This window comes from Pararge aegeria, chromosome 4 (genome assembly GCF_905163445.1).
Source record: "Pararge aegeria chromosome 4, ilParAegt1.1, whole genome shotgun sequence".
NCBI classification, from domain to species: Eukaryota; Metazoa; Arthropoda; class Insecta; order Lepidoptera; family Nymphalidae; genus Pararge; species Pararge aegeria.
The window spans coordinates 698,178-711,198 of record NC_053183.1 but is presented as its reverse complement, the minus strand read 5'-3'; the positions used below and the strand labels follow the sequence as shown (position 1 = coordinate 711,198).

Sequence of the window (13,021 nt, the reverse complement as noted above, 5' to 3'; positions counted from 1 at the left end):
TTTCTATAAATTGATATTTTATTAATATACCTCGTATCTTCTCCTCGTTCTCTTCCTTATGTTTTTTTTTTTATTGGATTTGCAAGAAAATCTAAATAGACATCAAGTAAATAAAGTTACTCTCAACAAGTTGTTGATACATTAAAAACTTATAAGAAGATTCGGTTATTAGGTAGGCACAATATTCTTGACAAACAATATTGAGGCAATTTCGCATCGTTTACCTACGGTTGTTTCCAATTACCTACTAATTACGATTATGATTTTTTTCCGTATAAAATTATACTTAATGCAAAAGGTGTATGGCAAAAAGCACTGCCTGTAATTTAAATATCTCGAAGTACTAATATTATAAATCTATTAATTTTCATGATCGACACCCTCAGCCTAATAATCACGCAAAGGGGAGCGCATTCTGGAGCGTAAACACACCACGCTGCTAGTATATTTGCGGGATAATAACCGGACAGACGAAAGCGAATTTTTTTCTGCACAAAACCCAATCTAATAATTTTTGCCTAACAGGGGAATCCAACTTAGGACTTCGTGTTCCATAGTCAAACATATTAACCCATAGAACAATGATGCCGGTATTACTTAAAACACAAAATAAAAAAATTTTAAAAACCCCGGATTTATAATGACGTGTACCATTCTACTTGTAAAGCCCTTTCTAAAGTAATTTGCCAATTCGTGGTGGTGGCCATCTTGGATTTGAAATTTGTAAAAAATATTCTAATAGTCCTAAAGTCCTAAATATTCTAGAAAGTCATCCTTCTTGGACCGATTCAATTGAAATCGAAAATTACTATAATAATTAATCGTTTTTGCGTCGGGCGTTAAAAAGAGGTTATTTACAAATAACTGTTTACCTACGTTGCTGCAGCCTCTCAATACATGCCTACGTAATACAACGATGGCAACTACCTGCTTGTTGACACAAAATACACATTATAAATACCTAAAACATTATATTATCACAAAAGGAATCCGCCAAACAGCACAATGCTATGATTACGCAGTCTAGGTGGTACATGCTTACATACCTACTCGATGACCGTTCAATACCTTTCTATCCTAGTCTATTGAAAATGTAACTTTAAACCAATCAACGTACAGTCTAAATTAGTTCAAACATAGTGCATTCGTGTGGTTAGCCATTCGTGTGGAATCGAATCCGCGACCGAAGATAGTGTAACATGGTATACATTGGTAAAGGTTTGCAAGCTAAAATGATCTCTAGAGATATTTATATTGGTGTGAAGTTCCTGTGCAGTTAGTTACGCTATTACCAAACTCTTTCATAACTGAACTATTATAATGATTACAATTGTCATAGATTCGATTACAAGTTGGAATTATTTTTTCTGTCCGTTGTGAATGCCTTATAGAAATTGCAGAACAGATTTATAGCTAACTAGAGGTTTCTCGCGACTTAATCCGTGTATAAGTCAACCTTTATAGATAGACTAGCTGTTGCCCGCGACTTCGTCTGCGTTTAATTTTGTTTTTTGACGTGGCATTCAATTTAGTTGTAGTTCTAAAAATATTTAAAATATTCAGTATCGCTAAGCCTTAAATGAGGGGTTTGCTGCTGTCCGCTGAGGAGTTCTGTCCTCTATCTCCAACCACATTCATCAGATCTACACAAAGTTTGGGCAAAATTAAATACATATTATAATAACCTCTATTGTACAAAGTAATTATTTATATTGGTTATAATTTGTCGGAGTTATGGTGTAAAATCGTCAAACACTTCATCATCCCCTTTCCCAAAGGAACCGAGCTTAATGTCGGGATAAAATGTATCCCATATTAATTCTAACACTTCCAAGAATATGCTACTTACAATAAATAGTTGACTAAAAATAAACCCAAAATTTTACACCTAAATAACACAGAAACTTAAATATAGTAAGGGTGGCTTTATCGGTGGGAAAACCGAATAGTAACGAAAAGGGCTTTTAGTTCCGGTATGACGTCATAGACAAAGGGTGTAGTGCTACCACAGAATAATTAATTGCCTAATTACCTTCACAAAATTTAGTTTTGGACTGCTGTTTTTAAAAGGCATTGTGTAATAATAGACCAGTTAAATCTATGCCGACGACAATGGCCCTGTTTGACAACAATATCTTAGAATAATTCATCAGCCGATTTTCTTTCGTGATTCGTAGTCTTTAAGTACGCTTGAGTATCTTAGCGAGACTGATCTGTACACTCATCCCTATTCACCCCCATAGACAAACCTATTTCTAAAATTATTCGTGTACAGGCGCATTTTGTAGCGATCCTGCTTCCTGAGTCCAAGGCCGTGGGTTAGATTCCCACAACTGGAAAATGTTTGTGTGCTGAACATTATTGTTTTTCAGTGGCTGGGTGTTTATCTGTATATTATAAGTATTTATGTATAAACAAATAAATAAGCCATTTAATCCCAAGTAACAAATTAAATAACAAATTACAAAAAATAAATAAATAAACAAAATAAAGAAAATCTAAGTAATAAACATGCATTAGTAAGTTGGGTACCCATCTTCGGGTAAAGGCCTCCTCCATCATTTATGTATATTATTCTCAAAAATATTCATCGGTCATCTTAGTACCCATAACACAGGCTACGCTTACCTTGGGCTAGATGGCGATGTGCATGCATTGTCGTAATATATTTATTTATAAAATATTCACTTGCTGAGTACGGCGGGCAGTGGCGTTTAGGAAAAGGAAGCGGGCGAGATGTCAAGACGTGACTTAAGTCGGTACGCGCTACGTGCCGTGCCTACTGGTGCCATACCGTGCCAACAACGTAGTCTGTCCAGCGAGAACGTCCGTCTTCGTAGAGCCTACCTTGTCGACACAGAATGGACGACATGGACGACAAAAGTGGTAGAGACTAAAAAGTCCCAACAATTACGACGTAAAACTAACAATGAGAAGCCAGGTAATCTACGTCGCTTAAGGCTGTATAACATCATGCTACGACCAACAGCTACCACGACCACGGTAGATCACCAATAAGAAATGTTGCCAAAACTGAAAAATATCCTTTTTGAGATTCGTCAACGGTAAAAGTTACGCCAAAACGACGCAAGTATGTAGTAAGTATGCCGGAATCGTCGAAATTTTTCTAAAAAAACATTCCGCGACAACATTCGATTATTTTCTAAGGTACCTCTAAGGTAACTCTCATACGCGGGAGAAGTGGCGAAGGTCCGCTAGTACTTAATAAATTGGTTGACTTAAAACCAACAACAGGTTTTCACAGATAAATCCTATATTATGGAACATAAGTACCGCACCACGAAAGGGTCAGTTAAAACAGAAATCGAAGTCAAGCGACGAACTCGTAAAAATATGTGATTCAAAACTTTACATTAAAGTAGCTACACAATAAAGCCTGTTCATTAAAACAAAGCCAATAAATGGAAGTCGTACTAGGTACTAATAAAGCCTTAATCCGAATCGTTATAGCACTGCCTAATACCTGCTACTTAATTATATTCACAGAGTAACATTTTATTTTTAGTAGTATATTATGTTACCGGCAATGACTACGATTTAGTTATTGTATAGAATACCTTTGGGTCTCATAAGAAGGCACCGAGTAACGGATCATGGAGAGATCTATACTCGGAATATCTTTATAAATAAATAAATAAATAAAGATACTACGACAATACACACATCGCCATCTAGCCCCAAAGTAAGCGTAGCTTGTGTTATGGGTACTAAGATAGCTGTTGAATATTTTTACGAATATAATACACATAAATACTTATAATATACAGATAAACACCCAGACACTGAAAAACAATCATGTTCATTACACAAACATTTTCCAGTTGTGCGAATCGAACCCACGGCCAAGGACTCAGAAAGCAGGGTCACTGCCCACTGCGCCATTCGGCCGTCTATACGATCAATCAAGGAATGAAGACAAGTGTAGGAGAAGTGGCTGGTGAACTAGAGCTACTGACATGTCTCATCGAGTCGCTAAGTGCAATGAGCGGGGCACATAGCTCGGAGAACGGAAGGCCAATGGACGTTGGGGCTGCTGCCATGGCGACCTCGCACCGGTAATCATAGCGCGCGTTGGTAGATCCCTGACGATTTGGTCAGATAACATCAAACGAGTCGCAGGGAGCCGCTGGACCAAAAGTGATATTTGTAACTCCCTACAGAAGAACAATGTCCAAAATAACAACAATGTAGACGTCATTAATTATAGAAAACCCAGCCCTTCACATTTAACACAGTTAAGTACCTAACAGAATATAACACATGTCTGATTACTGTTTAAGAAATAACATAGAATTCCTAGGAAATGAATTATACAGTTTTACATATTTCCTGGGAATTTTTATATTTACAATGACTAGTTAATATGCATTAAAATCTTAATAATATAAGTATAGTACGTGCAATTAATGCATAATGGGCACCGTCTAAAATAAACCGTTATATTGGAGATTACTAACATAGGGCGTTAAGGTGGCCACTAAACTTATGGAGAACGAAAAGTTTAAATCGGTGGTTGGCACACGGTTTATTAATTTTGAAACATTATACTAAACTTACATAAAGTAACGTACACTGTAATAAGAAATGTAATGTTATCCATTAAGTGCGACAAGTTTTCCTACTTCCCGGTGGAGAGCCTTTATCCTTTTGTATTCACCATTATCATAAGCCTAATTGTGGACCTAACCAATAATATGTACACCGGCCACAAGTATCCACCCAACCAACACATTGCTTTAAAGTGGGCTTGGCGGGCTTAGCTAACGTAATGCAACTCTACTTGATGATTATTTTTATACTTAGCAATACGGGGAGCGAAGATTTAAAGCATTCTTCGAGTCACTGAGGAAAGATCAAAGACAGACTCAAAACTGCAAAAAGGTTTTTGTAAGGGGGTATTTGGACTACTTTCTAAATTATACCCCAGTCGGTAGAAAACGGAGAAAAAAAATCTGCGCGCAGTACCTAGTCTCGGGTAACTAATAGTAAAAATAACAACATTTCTCGTTATATCAGGAGACACACTTAAAAGTGTAAATAAATCGTTTTGCACCGCTCATAAACCCTTGCGCAAATGCGCATTTCTATAGCCAACTAGATTTGCTATTTACCTACAAATCACTCTTATATATTGCAACAGTATGAGGACTAGCTGAGAAAAAGAGAACGTGATACAGAGCTTCGCTTCAATGCGAATTGGTGGGCTGTAACGTTTATTTCTTTAGTAACGTCAGTTAAATCGCTGTACCTTCAAAAAGTCCTTTGTCCAAAGTTGGTTATAAATCAACAGTCTTCCTTTATTTTTACGAATCAGGTAGATTTTGTTTTCAGGTAGATTTTGACGACCAATTGGCGCAGTGGGCAGCGACCCTGGTTTCTGAGTCCAAGGCCGTGGGTTCGATTCCCACAACTGAAAAATGTTTGTGTGATGAACTTTAATGCTTTTCAGTGTCTGGGTGTTTTTATGTATTTTTATAAAGTATTTATGTATATTATTCATAAAAATATTCATCAGTCGTCTGAGTACCCATAACAATAGCTACGCTTACTTTGGGGCTAGATGGCGATATGTGTATGGTCATAATATATTTATTTATTTTATGATCTCTGGTTTATATTTTCCAATACTAACTGACCAAACCCAAGGTATAGTTTTTGTGAAGAAGAATAGTTATAAGGGTTACAGTTGCTCTACGTTACAATACACTACCAAAGTAACGGGGTACTACAACTGCAAAACGGCCTTCACTGTCCACAGATAAGAGCGCAGTGGCCATTGTTGTTCAACAACAATGGATGATTGCCAGACTCGTCTTAGTGCTGAGTGTTGCGGAGTATGTGAGCCTGACGAACTGTCCGGGTTAATAGACTATGTCGGATTTCTAAAACCCAAGCCTTATAGTGCTGTCGCAGACTAGGTAATAGTCAAAGTCAAAGTCATAAATATCTTTATTTAAGTAGGCCCATATTTGGCACTTTGGCCAAATTTTGAATTACACGGTAGTGAGCAGATGGCGATAACCACATTCGTAAACTTAAAACTAAAGCTACGAGGGTTCCAAACGCGTCCTGGTCTAAGAAGAGCCCACAACAAACTTAGCCGGGTGTTTTCTTTTCTTTTTTTTGCTATCACCATCTTTCAATGTCATTTTAAATTATTAGAAGAGCAACCTGGTTAGAGCAATAATTTACACCCAAGCTTTTTTATCGATTACGTAGTCCTTTATACTATAATAGGACTTTTCTATAAGCTTACGTTTAATTTGAACTTTTTAAGAGACATCTCCAAGATGTCAATTGGTAGTTTATTGTAGAATTGTATGCAATTTCCTTTAAAAGAATTATGAATTTTATGTAACCTAGTATATTGCACTGTAAGTTTATTCTTACTTCTAATGTTTAAATTATGGCAGTCACATTTTTTCTTAAATTTAGAATTTAGTACTCTGAACAGTATCAATATATAACAGTATCACATGTCGAGTTGAAATTTGCTCTATATGAAGCTATAGTAAGAAAAGTTCGAACTGAATTCAACTCAAACTCAATACTGGTTAGCTTATCGATAGACTAAAGTGGGATGGACATACAAGGTACGCGCTAGTGCTTAGGGCGGCCTCATAATAAACGATGCTTGCACTATTACTGCAGTACTCAAAAGTTCGAACGATTCATTTCGTCAACGCTCGCTGTTAACGTAATGTATAAGAAGTTGCGTCAAAAGGCTATTCAACAGAGTCATCTTCTATGTATATAAAGAGAAAGTGTGTGGGTATGTTCCGTATAGGCTCCGAAACGGCTGGACCGATTTCAATGAATCTTTCAGGGAATCTACGGATTGACCTGGCGAGTAATCTTGTAAAGTTTGGTGACGATCGGAGCACTCCTATTTTTGAAATGTCAAACTGTCAGATACAGTTTTTTTTTAAATTTAATGATGTTAGTTTATTGTTTAAATAAAATAAAGCAAAATCTAGCCCGAAGAAGCGGGCTGGGTACGCTAGTTAAGTATACAATTTAGAATGTTTTTTTCATAGGGTAAGTAGTGTTTCTATTTATCTATAAAGTTAATGTCAATATGCCACAGAATGACTGGGCATACCTAGATTTTAGTACGACACCATCCTAGGTAATAAATAAAAGATTAATTTATTACCTAGGATGGTGGAAAATATATTGCATCACCATTCTACTGTATCAGTGGTTCGAGTTCAAACTAAAGATGTCGCGCAAAAATGCACAAAATCATGGCATAACGATAATTTTTGTATGCCACAAAAAAGTGGCCAACAACCACCCACGTTAAGTCAAGATCATAAATTAAAAACCATCAAGGAAAACTCTACATGCCTTTTTCAAAAATAAGTGTTATGTACCTAAAATAAAAAGTCCGCTTACGAGACCTTAACCACGTATGTAATAAATTCAGGCTTAAAGATATTTCCAAACACAAAAGTGATTTCAATATACCGCTAATATTAATGTATAGATGGCAAATAATTTACTGCGCTGCTCCTAGATTAGGACAAGGATTTTTTAAATTATAAAATTTTCTTGATTGAACCCGATCTTATAAGAGTACAGCGCTTACCACTGGGCCAGGGAGGTACACACTGTACAAATAACGAGTATTAGCTATTAACTTAGTCAAGTGACAGACTAATGAAGGTTGAAAGCGACCCTGAACAGAGAGAGAACAGTTCTCTAGATCAAACCTCAAGCGCGAATTAATTTAAAATTGATTTCAACGAAACCGGCCGATTCGGATTAATTAGTCCAAGAAACAGACGTCATACTAAGGAAACCGAGAACGGAACTATTGTGCGAGTAAATAGTTGCCTGATGTGCAAAAATTTACAGTCTGTACGTGACTGTAATTTGGTGGAACTTATATTGCTGGGATGGCACAATTGAAATTATACATGATCCCAGAGTCATTCCATGGCACTGCCTCTATTTCAAAGAAAAATGCCATCATATCAATAGCCTATAACAGTCCACCCCAGTCCAGTCCAGTCCCAGCGTATTTATGTCAACTGGTATTATTTGTTCAATCTCTGTGAAATCTGGACAATGTTCGTGTTGATTTTAGAAAAAGTTGAGATTCCTAGAATAATATTTTTCAAACTCATTATTTTTTATTTAATACACCCAGAGCACAAGATAATGAGCCTGATAGATAATGTGCCTAAAGCTCAAAGCAATAGCGGTATAAACCTCCAAGCCCGCGGCCGCAGCGCGACGCCGCGGTCGCGCTGTGAGATAATTTAGTTTCCACAACCGTAAAGGCCGTTGTCTTGATTTATTATTGCCATTCCACTTTACTCGGTTGTGTACCGCTATACGGCACTAACTGCGAACGTGACTCTTTACCAGAATTCGATATAAAGTAAGAATTTGAAGGATTCTGAGGTTTTGCGTCGGAAAATCCGTAACATCTTATTAGCTGAGCTACAGACATGCCAACTTCCTACATGACAACGTTAGGTCCAACTCTGTCGTCTATAGTTAGGTTTGGTTTGGACCATAATAATTGTTAGTCTGCTTATTTTTTATTTTAATCTCATATTGTTATTAAAATAATATGAACGAATTCCGCATTCTGCAAAAGTGGACTCAATCGACTAATACCTTGTGAGTGTTATTCACTCTGGAGTCAGGAATCTCTATCCATGACTAATTCACTACTACTGTCTGCTATGTCATGGTGTAAATACTAGCTTATACCTTGGATATGCACACGTGAAATTCAGGTCAGGATGTTTGATCTCCGATTCGCATAGGCCGGGTCGAGCAACACTTATGGCGAAGTTTTAGATTAAGAGCGAAGTTGTTAGCTTTTTTGCGACCATTATAGATCAGTCAGCTAGCTGGCCTGATTATTTTTTAGCAACAAAGTCGGAAAGTGTAGGCACATCTGTAGGCTTTGTGTCATTGGCATACAAAGCATTGTTTTAACGTTCGGCAAATTGTACCAAAGACAAGCCGCTACAAAGGAACAACCGTTGCCATACGCTCAGTTGTCCATTTCTGGGAACGATATTCAGGTAATGCTATGAAATATGAATGAACGAATCTGAGTCATCGGCTCTCACCAGGTTCACAAGTTTTAAGAAGGCGAGGCGAGTCGTGAGTCAGCTTCGTGACGTCAGCGTGCCACTATGCGCCCGCGCATTGCTACATAAACACCGTTTACTACAAGATACTCTTGATAATACCAAACTGGTTTTCAAGTCATGTCTTTGAATATATAATAAAATTATTAACCGAACACGACTTCAATGAACAGTATACTAAGTTCAACAGATCGTAAGACGATTTTACAATCACCAAACAATGTACACAATAACCAAATGAATAAAACTGTAGGGTCTGACTGAGATTTAAAAATAACAAAAAAAAAAAATGGCCGAACGCTATAACAATCTTTAAAATTTGACTGTGTCTATGGGTTAGCGAAACTGATAGCTGCAGGTAAAGGACTTTCCAAGGGGAAGTCCAGGTTAGCTTCTACTGCGTGAAAAACTTAGGTATATTTAAGACAGATTGCCTACTATACTATGGAAGAAATGACAGACTGTGGCGATGTGTGATGTGATGTGTGTCGATTAACAACCGTCAGAGAAGATACCGAATGCAGGGGCGTGTCCGAAATGAAGTCAACAGTGCAGTGTCCACCAGAAACTCAACCGGGTACATCATTATAATTATAATATACCAGATAATGTGTAAACAGTTTTACTAAAATTCTTTCGTTATTAATTACACGAAAATTATTGTGAACTTGAAACTTAGTTACCGTTAAATATCGTTTTAAATTCTAAAGATGAGCTGAGGAACGTTTGTAGACCGTATGAATTCGAACACCTCAGCATAAGAGGAAATAAGCCCATTGTCAATTTCGGAATTTCCTGAAATAACATTATTTCTTCGAAAATACAGAACAATAAAATTGGTTAATGTTAGGTGGATACTTTAACGATTTCTCTGTGCTCGACAATAACGCTAAACTCATTAGGGTCGCTCTTACAAAATTAAAAGCTTATGCTTTTAATTTTGTTTTGTAGTATTGTTAACAGAACTTATGTCGAAGGGCACTTTTTAAGAAATCATTAAAAATCCAATAAATAAGAGAAGTGATTCGACTTTTCTAAATATTTCAATGAATAAAATACAAACACATATTGGTAAGACATTAACACTGCTTCCGTAAATTATTAAACTTTTGATATTTGCCACATAAATGTACTGATAACAATTAATACTTTTCAAGAAGGAATTAATATATCTGATTCACAGCTAATTTTAATGAAATTGTGTTGGAAGGAAGGTATTTTATTATAAATACGGGTATATTTTCGATGCACTTCAGTCTTGTAAGAGACCCTAAACGATGAAAAGATACCTCATGGTGGCTTCTTAGTCGTTATCACACCGCGTGATGATAAGGGCCAATCTTTAAACATTATCTTCTTACAAAGTGTACTTCTCTCAAAGTGTGAAGTTTAAAATCCTGGACGTCCCCGGTGGGCGCTGGCCGTAAGATTTTAGAACATATACTTATGTGGATATTTCACATGGTTGTACCAAGTTTATTGTTTAAATTATATCGCACAAGTAAAATGTTTTTGTTACCGGCGTGAGATACATTATCTCGCTACTTTGCGTAATTTCTGGACACTGGTAACAATTGGATTCCGTGTCAAATCTGCGACACAAGCATGCTACCAATGTTGTTTGTCTCTATAACTGGCAACATTTAGGTTTTAGTCTTAAATGATTAAATTGGGAACAACTAGAGTCTGCACGCAACTAGTGTGTTATGCCCGAAATTAATAATCAAAGTAATCCAAAATCTTCAGGACGAAGATGACATTTAGCAGTGCTTCATTATTTGATCAATAGATTTTGGATATCATTGATCATTCATTTCATAATGCTGTTTGAGAATAAAATTATCAGCGGTAGCACGCTATCCAACTCAAGAAACAAAAGATTTTCTATTTGCGCAGCGCCTTCAAGTATGAAAAATTTACGACAAACAAAGACATATCACGTGGTTTGGTTAATTCTCAAAGAATAGTTTTTTTTAATTAGAAATACATTTAATAATGTGCCCGCACGGACTTCGTGAACAGGTAGTTAGCTCTGCTAGTACAATCAATGCCATTACTGTGATTCATAAGCAACTTAAGAAGCGTATTTTAGGAATGATTAATTTCACCTACGTACTTTATTGCAAAGCAAAAGATTATACAGCGGACAGTAGTTTTGCTCGTTGTCGCTTCGAATGTTTACATCTTTTAGTTTGCGGTTTGGTCGCTACATTTTTAGCGACCAAACCGCAAACTCGCTGATGATCGCTCAAGCCCTCAAAAAAAGGACCTTGTTATATAAACCGAAAGTCAGATAATAAAGTGGCACTATCTATAAAAGTACGGTTTTTCTATGAAAAGATTTGAACTTAACTAACACTCAATGCTATATGTGCTCTTGTAATTGACGTGCATATCAATCCATGTTTTTGTGTGTGTGCTATATTTAATAGTGCTCTTAATAAATAAATAAATAAACTTTGAAAATAAAAAATAACAGTGTTAATTCTTCCACAATTACAATATACTTGAAATTTTGCTCTATATTTCAAAGTTAAATCCTCTAAAGTTACTTTAACGGTAGTTTGACCTGCAGACACGTTTTCAAGTTTATCAAGTATAAACAAGTTAAGAGCCTATTTTTAAATCTGATCCAAAAGGAGGGTGTTATAAGTTTGAGCAGTGTTTCGAGCTATATCATCTTAGGACTCCACCAGATCGATCAATTTGAATGCAGGCTTTACATAACGAACATAACATCTTTTTTTAGATATTTTTACGGCCATAGGCCAAAAGGTGGCATTGTTGATCTTATTAAAATCTTCTCACTCTTGGAATGTTTTTTTTGTATTAATTAATTTTCAGAGTCTATTATAACATAAGAGGTACATAGATATTATTATGTGTAAGAATTCAAATTCAAAATTTCTTTATTCATGTAGGCCTATCACAGGCACTATGAAGCGTCCATAAATATATGCTAACATAACTGTAAGGGGATGGTGATAGCTTCGTTCGCCAACTTAAACCTAAAGCTAGGAGGGTTCCAAACGCGCCCTGGTCTAAGAAGAGCCCACAACAAAGATGTTTATGTAATGAGTTTAAGAATAAATTATTTTTCTAGTAAATGACAGGGTATGTAGAGCGAGACCATTAGTTTCCCCATTAGGGTAAAACACCTTTGGACCGCATGCAGCATCATTGAAAAACTACATTTGGTTGAAGAGGTCAAATTACGTCACTCGCCACACTGTTCTCTTTCGGGCTCTGTTCGACGGTTTTGCGATTTGAGATAGTTCCGTTACCATTCCCAATGTTAATCCTTAGCCTATATTTATATCCCCCATTATACTTTCCCGGCAACAGGGTATAGGAGAAGTTTATCCCGGTTTATTTTTTTATATGTATTTATTGTTTATTTTTTTATTTGGATATTATTTTCACTTGTGGGGCCCAATTTGGGGGCCAATGCTCGAAGTTTTGATAAAACTGTGGGAGAAGAAAAAATTTCGTCCTTTCCCCGAGTGAATGAGAGTATTAGATGGTTTCAACCTCCAATTAGGGCTAAAACAACCAACAAGATTAGCAAGTGGCACTTGCATTGACAATTTTATCAGCAACATTCGTAGTTACAGCTGCGGTATTATAGAGTTAGCATTATCAGACCATACGGCACAATTTTTTGACTTTGCTGTTAAAAAATTTTGCCGTGTAACTCACTGGTACATTATAAGACGAGATTTCTGCAAGGAATATATGACTAAATTTAAAGAATGTATGCGGAATATAACATTTACAGAAGTATATGAAACATCTGAGCCAAACGAGGCTTTCAATAGATTCTTTGAATTGTTTACGTTGTTTTACTACCTCAGCTTTCCGCTCATAAAAGTAAAAATACATTC

The 13,021-nt window shown here is 36.3% G+C and overlaps 1 protein-coding gene across 1 annotated transcript in view; it reads right to left on the bottom strand.

Moving 5' to 3' along the window:
* The window catches only part of LOC120637894 (protein crumbs-like), a 64,033-nt gene that overhangs the window by 39,555 nt on the left and 11,457 nt on the right, over positions 1-13,021 (bottom strand).